The following is a 13,236-nucleotide window of genomic DNA, read 5'->3' as shown; positions in this document are numbered from 1 at the left end:
ATATAATTCATTTATTGAAATTGTAATTTATTTGAGGTTCCGAAAATTTTAAAGAAAATCCGGCGGAGTACCGGCTAAATATGGTGAAAACAGTTCTTCGGAACCTGCCAAAGACAATTTCAATATATACTCAATTTCTCAAACTTAATAGTCTCAAAATTTTTCAAAGATAATGTATCTCAATACAGTATCCAGATTTCTCAGAAATCTCATTAGATTTTCAATATCTCAATATTCACAAGTATAATCTCATTATAACTCAAATTCAATTCACATACTAAAATACTTACTTTGAATAGCTTCCATAATTCATAGGTTAATTACATGAGTTTATTTTGTACAAGATATACAAATAATTTACAATGTGCTAGGAATGAACAATATACATAACATGTATAAAATGAGCCCTATCTACATGCATTGCTGAGGAGGTGACAATCTTGAACTCTTCTGACACTTCGCAGATCCGACTCCAAAAATCTCGATCGATACCATCTGGTTTTACCTTGATGCACTGCGAGGAAGCAATTCCATCGCGCTAAGCATTTCTGCTTAGTGGTGCAATAATATAATCAAAAATAATATATACAAGTAAAGAAAGAAATAAATGATAATTCAGATACTCAAGAATCAATTTAATTTGGTATGGTATTTCTAGTATCAACGATCTTATATACTAGTTTGTTCCTCTTTGGAAGTACTTAGTTTATAACTTTTCAAGAATACTAGCGGTATATAATTTATTCTATCCGTATTGTATTTCAAGTCTGCATGATTACGCAATTTATATTTTTGTTATGTTTCTTTTGCTAATCTCTTTGCTTATTCATTCAATACTTAATTTAATTGTATCTGGATTTTCATTATACTTAACTTAACTTAGCTGCTGAATTGAATAATACTTTAATTGATCGCCCAAGTAACCTATACTAGACGATCGGATCGATAACGGGTCGTTGGCACTGGACACCGCGGTGCCTCGGGCCGTCATACCATGGGACGCAGAACGTCTACCACGTATGCAGTCAGTATGGCTAAAAGGCCATGATATCACATAATCGGCATAAAAGCCATGAATACGGGTATAAAAGCCATGAATACGGGCATAAAGCCATGAATACAGGCATAAAGCCTTTCGCAGTACTGCTAAAACAATACCCTATTGGCATGCCAAACTATCCAAACCAATCTTGTTAGGTATACTAGGGCATTTGATACTTTAAAATATTAATATATTATGCTTTATGACTTCATTATTTCATGATAAATTTCAATTATAATTCATACATTCATTTGATCATTTATATAATCATAATTCATATCAGTTATCCTTTTATACCATTGTACTCAAAATGCTTCTCCTCTCTACAATAATGAGAACTAATGTCTCATTCATACTTTAATATAGTTCACTTATTCATTCATTATGTTATTCATATTAATCACAATTTTAAACAATGGTTCACATGTACCATTGTACTCAAAACATTTTTCCTTTCTCATTTATACATTCAAGAATCTACTTATGTAATTACAAATTTTATATTTCAAGTTGAGTTACTAATATTTTATGAATTCCATTTGTGATGGGCATATAAGCCCTAACTATCTATTCACATCAGTTAGGTGACTTTTTTTTCATGTTTCAAGTAATCCATAAACATTTCATGGATTTCAAATTTATGGCCTTAATTTCTTTTTAACAATTTTGACTAGGATGCATAGTCTACATTTGTCATACAATTCTAAGCATTTAAGCTTAGAATTGGTTCTAGGTCTTCATCTTAATTTACTAATCATTTTGATTACTATTCCCTTACTAGTCAACCAAAATGTTGACTTTTTCATACTTAATGGATATATTAATTCTAATTACACCAAGATCCCACATTTTAAGTTTTACCTTCGCTAGTACTAATTGTCAATTGTAATTTAAAGTTCCCTAGATGTATTTCTAAATTTTCATACCTTAATTTGTTCTACCAATCTAGTTATTGTACTTTGTGTCTTTGTATTACTATTCATATTACTATTCACTCAAATTGTTGACTTTTTAATACATAATAAATTTATTGAATCTAAGTTCTCAAAGATACTACATTTTGCATTTTAAATTTTTTGGTATTGGTTGCCAATACCATTTCCAAGCTTATTGGATACTTTTGAATTCTTCAAGTTTTGGTGTCACTATTCACCTCATTGGTCAACAAAAATGTTGACTTTTGGATAGAAAATAGGTACATGGGTTTTGGCATTCCCAATATGCCACATTTTGCATTTAAAACTTGTTAGAATTGATCACCAAATCCATTTCCAAACTTAGCACTAAAGGGCAGAATTTTCAGTTTTTGTACCATAAGTTTATTGTTCCATTAGGGACTGTTACAGTGGAAATTTGAGGAAATGGTAAACATGAAAGTTGTTCCTTATTTTGTCTAGTTGAATTTCTTTTTTTAAATCACTCCATTTGTAGTTTTGTAGCTCAAGTTATGGCCAAAATAAGTTTACTGTTCATGTGCACTATTCATGCTGAGATTTTGGGTCTGGCAGATTTTTGGTCCAACTTTGGTCAGTAATTTGATCGGTTCAAGAATCGCCTAAATTCGAGTTTTCTAGAGAGAGTTATAGTCATCCAAACATTACTGCTCAAATCAAAATTTGCAGAGTTGCAGGTTTGAACAGTAACTGTGACTGCCATTTGGGTTAGGTTCTGGTCATAATTTGGGGTAGGTTTCTTCATAAAAGTTGTTTGTCTATGTCTTAACTTGTTGCTGTAAAAATTTCAGGTCAATTGACCGAATCTACAGTGAGTTATGGCCAAATAAACAGTTACTGTTCATTTGGTCATTTCTGCAGGGGCTGTTGCAGGGTGTCCGGATTGGGGCCAAGTTTTGGTCCACTTGCTTTAGTCTTTTGGGCATGGTTTCTTCAGCAAAAATGTGCCATTATAAGCCTAGTTTCATTTCCAATTAGCCAAAGATCAATTGGACCTACACAGGCAAAGTTATGGCTGTGCAAGTGGACTGAATTTTCAGTCCCTCTGCTGCACTAACAAGGCAGCCTACACATTCACTTGGCTATACTATTTTTCAGTCCAATTCCTGGTCAACATACCTAAAATGGTCACTAATTGACCCTTATAATGTTCTTTCACAATTCCATAAGCTAAATCCAAGTTTCACTTCTCAAAACCCTAATGTCCAATTTAAATTATCCATAAACCTCAATTAGCACACTAATTCAACATCCATGCATATTCATACCTTAAACATCATTTCTATCCATTCTAAATTCATTAAAACAATCAACCTCATCCTTCCTTAGGGCTGCAAAAAATTAAAGATGCCCTAACACATATAACTTACTTCAAACTCTTACAATTTCTTAACTTAAAATGATGCTTTAACAAGGATTAAAGGAGTGAGAGTGAAAGGATAGCACTAACCTCACTTTAACCTCTTGTAGGGTAGATTTCTTCAAGCTAAAACTTCACTTTCCTTCCTTTTCTAGGCTGCCAAAAGCTTTGTCTAGGTGTGGGATTAATTTTTGATGAAGAGACTTATGGGTTTTAGTGAGTGGATGAAGAGAAAATCAAGTTCAAAGCTTGATAAAATGGTGGAGGGAGAGGGAGAGATTCACGTCCAAATGAAGAAGAAGAACCAGAAATTTTGTGTCTTCATTTGTCATTTTTTTCTCTTTTTAATTTGGCTTATTAGGTTGTGATTGGTGGAAGCCCTCCAAATGACATCATGTGATGTCATATTTAGGTTTTTCTTTCATTTTCTTTTCTTCTTTTCTCTACTCATTTTCACATTAATTTTTAGTAATATTTATTCATATTTTATGTCATATTAATTATTTACTCAACTGGACAAGTCGGCCAAAAATCACCTCGGAAGGCGAAATGACCAAAATGCCCTCCGTTTGGCTTAACGGGTCAAAATTGTGCACTGATTGAAAAATTTTTCTAAGTATTTTCTTGGCATTCTAATGCCATAGGAACCTCAATGACCCTTCTCTGGAGTCCCAATAATTATTTTATGAATTTTTCCCCGGGTCTAGGGCTCCTCGTTGCGAGAACCACAACTTCCCTCTGGTTACCCATCGCTTGGGCACCGACTCGTTTAACTTGGTTGTATTTTATTTGTAAAATTTTTAATAATTTTTCTTATTAATATTTGAGTTAATTATGGTTCCTCACTTAAGTTTAAATATTTTTCCGAACGTTCTAGCTGTTCGGACCGACACCAGTCACCGGAACAGTAGAATGTACGGAGTTGCTACCGGGAGGGTGTTACACTCCTGGTCTGGACTCAGGGTTTCCTTCCTTTTTCCTAAGTCTTTGGTAACTGAGAAACACAATTTGAAGTGTTTCAGTACTAAATTAAACTGTCCCTAACGATAATGTTCGATAAGTAATTCACTGAAGGCTATTATTTGCTTAATCAACCCATATATCGACCCTCGATGCGTTCTAGGTAAACTAGGTTTTAGTGTCACTAATATGTCACATTCGATAGTATTTTAGGGTTGGTACGTTTTGCCAAACTCATTTCCTTGTTTAGTGCATTTTCTTGCAATTTGCTGGCTTCCGGGATACTAGTTTGACCTAGCCGGACGACCTAGTTCACTCGGTTTTCGGGTTTCGGTCAAAACTACAAACTTGTAGATCTATGTCTTATGGAACGCGGGGCAAAATTTTAGGTCATTCTGAGTTAAGTAGACCATGTTATGGTCATTATACTATTGCTGGTCAAATGGCATCAAATTAGGTCAATTTTAGGTCAATTTGGTCAACTTTGGTTCGGCCAGTTTTTGGACCCGAACTTGTGCAAGCTGTTTGACTTGCTTATGGTCATTTCTGGGCTTTGGTGTCTTCATAATACTTGTAGGTATGGGTCTTAAATATTCATGGTTAAAATTTCAGGTCAATTGGACCTGTTTTGAGTGAGTTACGGCCTAAACACTAACTGCTGCCCAATTGGTCAATTTTCAGGTCTCAATTGCACCTAATCCGAATTGGACATTTTTCATATCACCTTGCAAGTAGAATTTTGGTATGCTTTCTCAATGAAAGTTGGCACATTTTGTGCCTAGTTTCACCTCCAATTGGTCTCATACCAATTGAGGTTACACATTTAAAGTTATAGGTTAAAATGCATACTGCCTTTATCACATTGCTTAAACATACCTCAATTACACACTTACATTACTATATGTCCACTTCCCTTACCAATTCTGTTTTGGTTCATTACCAAAACCATATTCCACTTTACATTAACATCACTTTGGGCAGATTACAAACATCCTTAATACGCCAATTAAAACTCACATTTACAAAGTCTAAATACAATCACATATACACCTAAACCTTACCAGTTCTTACATACACTTTACACAATCAATCTATATACATATCCATCAACTTTAATGTCAATATTTCTGCCAACACCTTCATGAACACATACATTTATCCAAGAATCCCAAGGCTGCCGAAAAGCTTCCTCAACATCAAAGTGTCATACAATTCATCAATTTCCATCCCAAGTGCAAAATTCACCATATACATATGGAATAATTTACTAGGACATTAAATCACCATAACCAACATAATTTCTTATCAAATATATGCACAAATATTTCATCAAATACATAACTCCATGGCTGTCCAAAATGGACATCTCAATAACTCTTCAAACTTGAAAATTTTCTTCACAAAACCAACACCCATAACTTGAACTCAAAGTTTAACAAAGCAATCTTCCAAAATACAAACTTACCTTATGGTTGGAACTTGCCAAACCTTGATTAAACTTCTTGATTTTGGTATCAAGCTCTTCCTTATGATGTGTAGACAATCTTTAATGAAGGAACCTAAGTGATTAGAAGTGAAGTGAGGGGTTAGATGAAGCTTGCATGAAAACGGCAATGGTGGTTTCTCCTTTCCTTCAATTCGGCTAGGTTTAGTGAAATGAAGAAGATGAAGTTTCTGCTTGGTATAGTAGACTTACATCTGCCCCACTATGTTTCTATTTTATTCCTTTAGTGGCCCACTCACTCAAATTTAATTATATAATAAGCTTACATGTGTTATTTACACATTTTTCACTCCGTTTTTGGCTATTTGTATTAGGTACCCCCAATTTAATTTTTCATTTTATTTTCTAAGTGTAATATTATTTATTTTTAGTGGAAATTTAGATCAAAAGACAATTCGGGATGTCAAATGACCATAATGCCCCTGTTCGGGTTGCATTCCCGATTTTCTAACACCAGGGTTTTGTCTGCTTTTTCGATTTCTCACTTTTCTTTGTACTAATTATTTAATTTTTCTTTGATCTTCCTAATGATATTTATTCTTCAATAAGGGTCTATTTAAGTCCTAAAATATTTTCCGGGGTTCCCAGATCCAGTAGCTAGTCAACGGTCCACGCCGTGACTTCCTGCAAGGCCACCCATCGCTAGGGTTCTCGGCTCGCTTAACTTGGTTACATTTCTTTGCTATTATTTTTCCTTTGTTTTTCTTGTATTTTCTTTTCTTGTATTTCATTATTTTATGTCTTCTCACTCATATCGAAGTGTAGTTCTAGGCATCCTAGCTGTCCGGACAACACTGGTCACCGGAACAGTAGAACGCACTATCGAACTTAGGGGTGTTACAAATAATGTTTTAAATGACTACCCATATAGCCTATACACTGACCAGACTGGATAAACGGATATACTAGCACTGGGTACCTAGTACCTCGGGCCGTCACACCATTGGTCACAAAGTATCTCCCGGTGTGCAAACAGTGTGGCTAAAAAGCCATATAATCAATCAAGCATTAAGCTGAGTATAATAACACAAATTGTATAACCATAGGCTATTAAAATCATAATATGGCATAATAAGCCATAAAACACAGTATGACGTAAAGTCATTTACAGAACAGCTGTCAGAATCCTATTGGAATGCCAACCTATCTAAACTAGTCAACTAGGCAAACTAGGGCATATTACAAGATTAAATATTTATTTCTTTATTTTCAGGGTTTACTGGTCATTACACAATTCACTGGTCAATGAAAATATTGACCTTTTTATACATCATGGATAAGTTGATTCTAGTATCAACATGTCACAATTTGCATTTCAATATGCTGCCAATATAGTGCAATTTACCATTTTTACAAGTTGGCATTCATTGCCAAATTGCTTCAAGCATCATTGTATGTAAATGTTAAATTCTCAATTTTTGTGTGCAAGATTGGTCTAGATTAAAGTCCTATTTCTCTTGGTTTTTAGCTTCTGGTCAAGGAAGCAAAATTGTAGCTCTATGTCTCATTGCACGCGGGGCAAAATTTCAGGTCATTCCGAGTTGTATAGACCAAGTTATGGTCAATTTACTAAAACTGGACAGATTGCACCTTTGGTGCAAAATTTGGTCAATTTCTCAATTTTTGTATACTAGATTTGTCTAGCTTAAAGTCCTATTTCCCTTGGTTTTTAGCTTCTGGTCAAAGAAGAAAAATTGTATTGCACGCGGGGCAAAATTTCAGGTCATTCCGAGTTGTGTAGACCAAGATATGGTCAATTTGCTAAAGCTGGACAGATTGCACTTTTAATGCATAATTTGGTCAATTTTTAGGTCACTTTTGGTTCGGCAGTTTTTGTGCCCGAAATTGTGCAAGCCATTTGACTTGGTTTTGGTCATTTCTGGGCTTTGGTGTCTTCATAAGACTTGTATATGTAGGTCTTAACTATTCATGGTCAAAATTTCAGGTCAATTGGACCTGTTTGGAGTGAGTTATGGCCTAAACACTAACTGCTGCCCAAATAGTCAGTTTTCAGGCCTTAAATGCACTAATCCGGATTTGGTCACTTTTTAAGGTCAATTTCTAGGCAGAATTTTGGCAACATTTCTACATGAAAGTTGGCCTATTTGGTGTCTAGTTTCACCCCATATTGGCCTCATACCAATTGGGTTCACAGTTTGGCACTTATGGCCTAATTTAGGTTTTGCCTTCAATACACAACCTGCATAAAGCACATACACTCCCAATTTGATGTTCCTTCTCCTCCTCATTACTACAATATTCAATCAACAACACTTCCATATATATATTGTACACAATTCCAGCAAAAATTCTGGGCAGAATACTCAAGTGCACAAGGCACACAATACACCATTAAACTTCAACATTTACATCCACCCAAATTCAATGTGCATCAACACTTATGTTACACACAAATACTTCCATTTTAACTATACATACTGCCCACAATTTAACACCATTACATTTCATTAATAAACTACATATTCACACACACAAATTCATGATTTAATAGGCTGCCAATTTTAAGCTCAAATGTCCAAGTCTTCAAAATTTTGTTCAAAACCCACTTTCACATTGTCAACCTCACATGTACTCTTATAATTAAATTCTAACACTTATAATCACATAAATTGAGCATCATTAATCAACAATAATATGCATAAATTAACCATTTTCATGCTTCTCAAGGCTGCCCCAATTCAACAATTATCCAAGGTCTTCAACAATTCTTTCAAACTCCTAATTCAATCACTCAATCTCAACATATACATAAAGTTAATTAGCTAGGACCTCTAATTACCTTAATTGTTCATTTCCCATCAAATACATATAAAGATAATTCAAACCTCTTTAGGTTCCATGGCTGCCAAATTCAATCACCATTAAATATTCATCCAATCCTTCTAATTTTTCAATAATTCAACTCATCTCAACCTTAGTACAAATTTTAATTAAGTGAGGTAAGGAAAACTAGCACTAACCTTTTATGGAGCTTGATCAAACTTCATCAAAAGCTGCCTTTTTTCCTCTCTATGTGTTGCCCATGATGTGTAGAACAATTTTAATAAAGAAACTTATAGGAAAAAATGGCTTGATCATGGGTTGATGAAGCTCGCTTCATGGACATCCATGGATGAGCTTGGGAGAGAAAATCAAATTCAGCAATGGTGATGAAGGAGTGAAGAAGATGAAATGGTTTAGTGGAAAATGCTGTCCACTTATGGTTTTATACCCCACTAAACATTTAAATAATAGTTAAAATAATTAAACTTTCATAATTCTAATTATAGCCCCATATTTCCTTTAATTGCATTTCATTTATAATTTCATTTTTCATGGAATTTTCAAAGTTTAATTCCATTTATTTTTAATGGACATTGAGGTCAAAAGGCAACTCTAGGTGTCAAATGACCAAAACACCCCACTTCGGGTTATATTCCCGATTTTTCGGTAACACCGATTTTTTTTCTGTTTCTCGATTTTTCATTTTTCTTTGTACTAATTTATTAATTGTTTTTTTAATAATTCTAGTGTCAATTATATTTCAATAGACCTTTACTTACGTCCCGGAATTAAATTCTGAGGGTTCCCCACTATCCTGGGTTCGGCAACGACCTTCCCAGTGCGGTCACCCATCGCTGTGGTGTCGGCTCGTTTAACTTAGCTTCATTTTCTCTCTTTCATTTTTGTTTGATTTTTCTTGTATTTTCTTTTTGTTTATTTCATCATTATATGTCTGTTCACTATCACCGAAGTGTAGTTCTAGACATCCTGACTTGCCTGGACTGTTATTTGGCTACTAGAGCAACAGAACGTACAGAACACGTACAGTGGGGATGTTACAAATTAGCAATGAGATATGATATTAACTCTTAATATTATCAGAACTCTTTCTTACCATAAATGATTTCTCTAAATCATTTTAGGCATCTCATAGACTATGGTTGACACCTAGCATAGCGTGCTATGGCCACCCAATCAGTAATAAGGAATACCTTAAATGAACCTTTAATCTTACGTTACCATGCACTAGAATCTCTCTGTTACAAAATCCCAGTTCGAGCTGGAGTCATGGTTTATGTCAAACCCCATTTGCTATCAATATTATGTTCCCTTTTAATTTCAGTTCTTAATTAATTAGATTTTCTTATCAGAAACTCTTTTCTGACTAAATCTGTCTGTCCTGGCCAGGAACTTGAAAATCAAGAACAATTAAATGAACATAGGACTTTATCCCTATTTACTTAGGGTAACAGATTCCATCTTGATCAACACTTACCTCCATATATAACTAGTAGGAGCCAACACATGCCCATATACCCATGCACAGTACAAGTATGAAAGCAATATCAAACTCAAACCACCTATATACAAGATAACTGTGTTATCTCAGGTCTAGAGATTATATGCACTAATATGATATATAACATTGCATTGATAAGAGTAAACTCCATGGGCTTGTCAAATGCGTTATTGGTTCGGCCTACATATCCTGTGTAAGTGCCTATCATGTTTGTTATATGGCATGAGACTCACCATTCCATCTTATTTGTATCTCATATAAATACCTTTAGAATAAATATGATTACAATCTTTCTGGATAAGTCATGTCCTTATTGTGAAGTATCCTGAACCAATTTATGATACTTTGTGCTAGAAATACTGTCACTCATATTCTTAACAACTTAAGAATAAAAAATTCAAAACTTCAGGGTACCTGACCAGTTATAGCAAAAATGCCATAACTTGAGATATAAAATTGCAAATGCATTGATTCAAATGCCAAAATTTCTATAAGACTTATGACGACAACTTTGATGTTTTGACAAGAACCTGGATCTCAATGCAACTTGGAGAAATTGCTAGGATAATTCAGGAGCTCCAATCCTAGAATTCCTGTACTTTGAGCAAATTGCCATTTGACACCCGAATGGTAAATAGGCCATAGCATCCACTAGAAAAATCCAATTTTGTATGATTCAAATTGATCTAAAAACTTAAGAATGAGGGCTACAACTTGGTTTAGAGACTTCATCCAAATATTGAGTGTAAGAACCCTAAATGCTAATTGCAAAAAACTGACCTAAACCCGAAATCCTGGAGTTACAGGGTTCATGAGTCTAGATTGGTTAAATTGCCATAACTCACCTTACATAACTTCAAATTTAGTGATCCTTGAACTTGTGTAACTAGGAGACATAAGGGAACAACTCATATGAAGAACACCAAGCCAAATTATGATTGTAACTTGATCAAATGGCTTAACAAAGTTAGGATTCCAGAATCTGCCATGTTCTGGAAACAATATTGGTCACTGCACCAGTACTTGGAAAATTGACTATAACTTGAGCTACAAATCTTCAAATTATGTGATTTAAAAATGGAATTAATGCTAAGGCATAAAGGAATAATTTTCATGTAGAAAGTGTACCCAAATTGTTACTGTAGCTTGGCCTAATATATGCGGAAAGGCAAATGCAAAATTCTGGAATTTTTAAGATGTTCACCAAATGACTTAAATTGTGATTTATATTTCACATACATGATTTGATGAATACATGATTTATATGGACCTGTGATTGGGACTTAAATTCCCATCATGAATGAAAGAAAATTGTTTTGAGCTTGAATAGTACAAAGAATAGTACATAAAGAGTAATAATGAGAATTGTGAATACTTATTAATAATAATTGCCCATGTATGCCTAGACTTTATGTATGGGTTGGATAGATTGGCATGCCAAGAAGGGTTTTGATTTGCAGTACTACTTATGGCTTTGTGCCATTCTGTTATCATGGCTTCCATGCCATTCTGTTGACCATGGCTTCTAGCCATTCTGTTGCACAATGATGTATATGGCTTTATGCCCGATTACTATTATGGCTTTTTAACCATTCTGTTGTGTACCTGGTTGACATTATGTGTCCCATGGTATGATAGCCTGAGGCACAGATGTGTCTAGTGCTACTGATACCCGCTTATCCAGTCCAGTCAGTCTGTCATAGGTTACTTGGGCATTGAAAAGAAGTAAGAAAGTAAATGTGCATTGAAAAGGAATAAAAAGGTGAAGATACATTGAAAAAGAAATAAGAAAGTGAATATACATGGAAAAGGAATGAGAAAATGAAGATGCACTGAAAAGAATTGAAAAAAAAATTGAAAATCAAGAAAATAAAAGGAAAGATCACAATAAAATGAATGCTTCCCAACATTAAAATAAAATGTAAAAGGATAATTAAACTTACTATGTGATCAAGTAATGAAACGCTACAAAAATTTTATATTACAAATTTATTTATTTTCTTTAAATTGACCCATAATAAATTAAATGTGAAATCTTCTTATATTATATTAAAGCATGAAATTATATTTTCATTTGTATATTACATTTTTCTCCTACTAGTGCACCACTAAGTAGAAATACTTAGCGCGATGGTTTCTCCTTGCACAGGTTCTGATGAGAAGACCAAATAGACTTTGGCATAGGGAGTGGTGCAAATCTGCAGTAGTGTCGTGTTGTGTAACCTCCTCTCAGTAGTGCATTTTATAGGGTCCACCAAACCATAGTTGTTTTTCTTTTGTAGATTGTAATTAATTATTAAGTTTTAATTTGAATTATGAATTTGTATAATAATTTTGTACATTATGTAAGTTAATGAATTTTGGAAATTTTATATATGAATTGAGTGTGAGATTAATGTGAATGAAAATGATTTAATGATTTCAATTAGAAAATGTTAATGAGATTATGAGTTGGACCCATGATTATTGATGAGATAGTAAACAGGTGAATATGTTAACATGGAAAATGTAAATAAAATAGGAGAGACTCTGTTAGTTTCTCCATTTAAATAATTGGATTTAAAATAATGATGGGAATAAAAATTAATATGGAATTAAGCAAGATAAGATAAGGTGCTCCGGCACATAATGTAGCATTCCTTGATTGGCTGCACAGTAGATCGAGTAAGGGGTGTTACATTTAGTGGTATCAGAGCTAAGGTTTAGGTGTTCCTAGACCTAGATAGATAGAAAGATATAACGTGCATGTCATGCATTGCATTCATTGAGGGTCAAGGTGACACTAAGGCAGATCTGCTCTCCTGTTTAGTTTAGGTTAGTAAAATGGATTCTAATGCTCCTTGGGCTAATGAAGAGGAAGTGGAAAGTCATGCCCTAGAGAGCAGTAATACAAGAGGGATGAGATATTTTGTAACATAAATACCTGCTGGGTAGTTGGCAAAACCTTAGCATAAATTTTTCCAGCAAATGGTTGATCTGCTTGGACAAGTAATAGGGATTCAAGCATAGCTCATGCAGAAGTCACTGTTAGGAAAGCTTCGAAAGTATGGGGCTATGGATTTTAAAGGAAAGAAAGAGGATGGACCAGTAGCTGCAGAATATTGATTAGAAAGG

The sequence above is a fragment of the Hevea brasiliensis genome, chromosome 15 (genome assembly GCF_030052815.1).
Source record: "Hevea brasiliensis isolate MT/VB/25A 57/8 chromosome 15, ASM3005281v1, whole genome shotgun sequence".
NCBI classification, from domain to species: Eukaryota; Viridiplantae; Streptophyta; class Magnoliopsida; order Malpighiales; family Euphorbiaceae; genus Hevea; species Hevea brasiliensis.
This window is presented reverse-complemented; position numbering follows the sequence as displayed.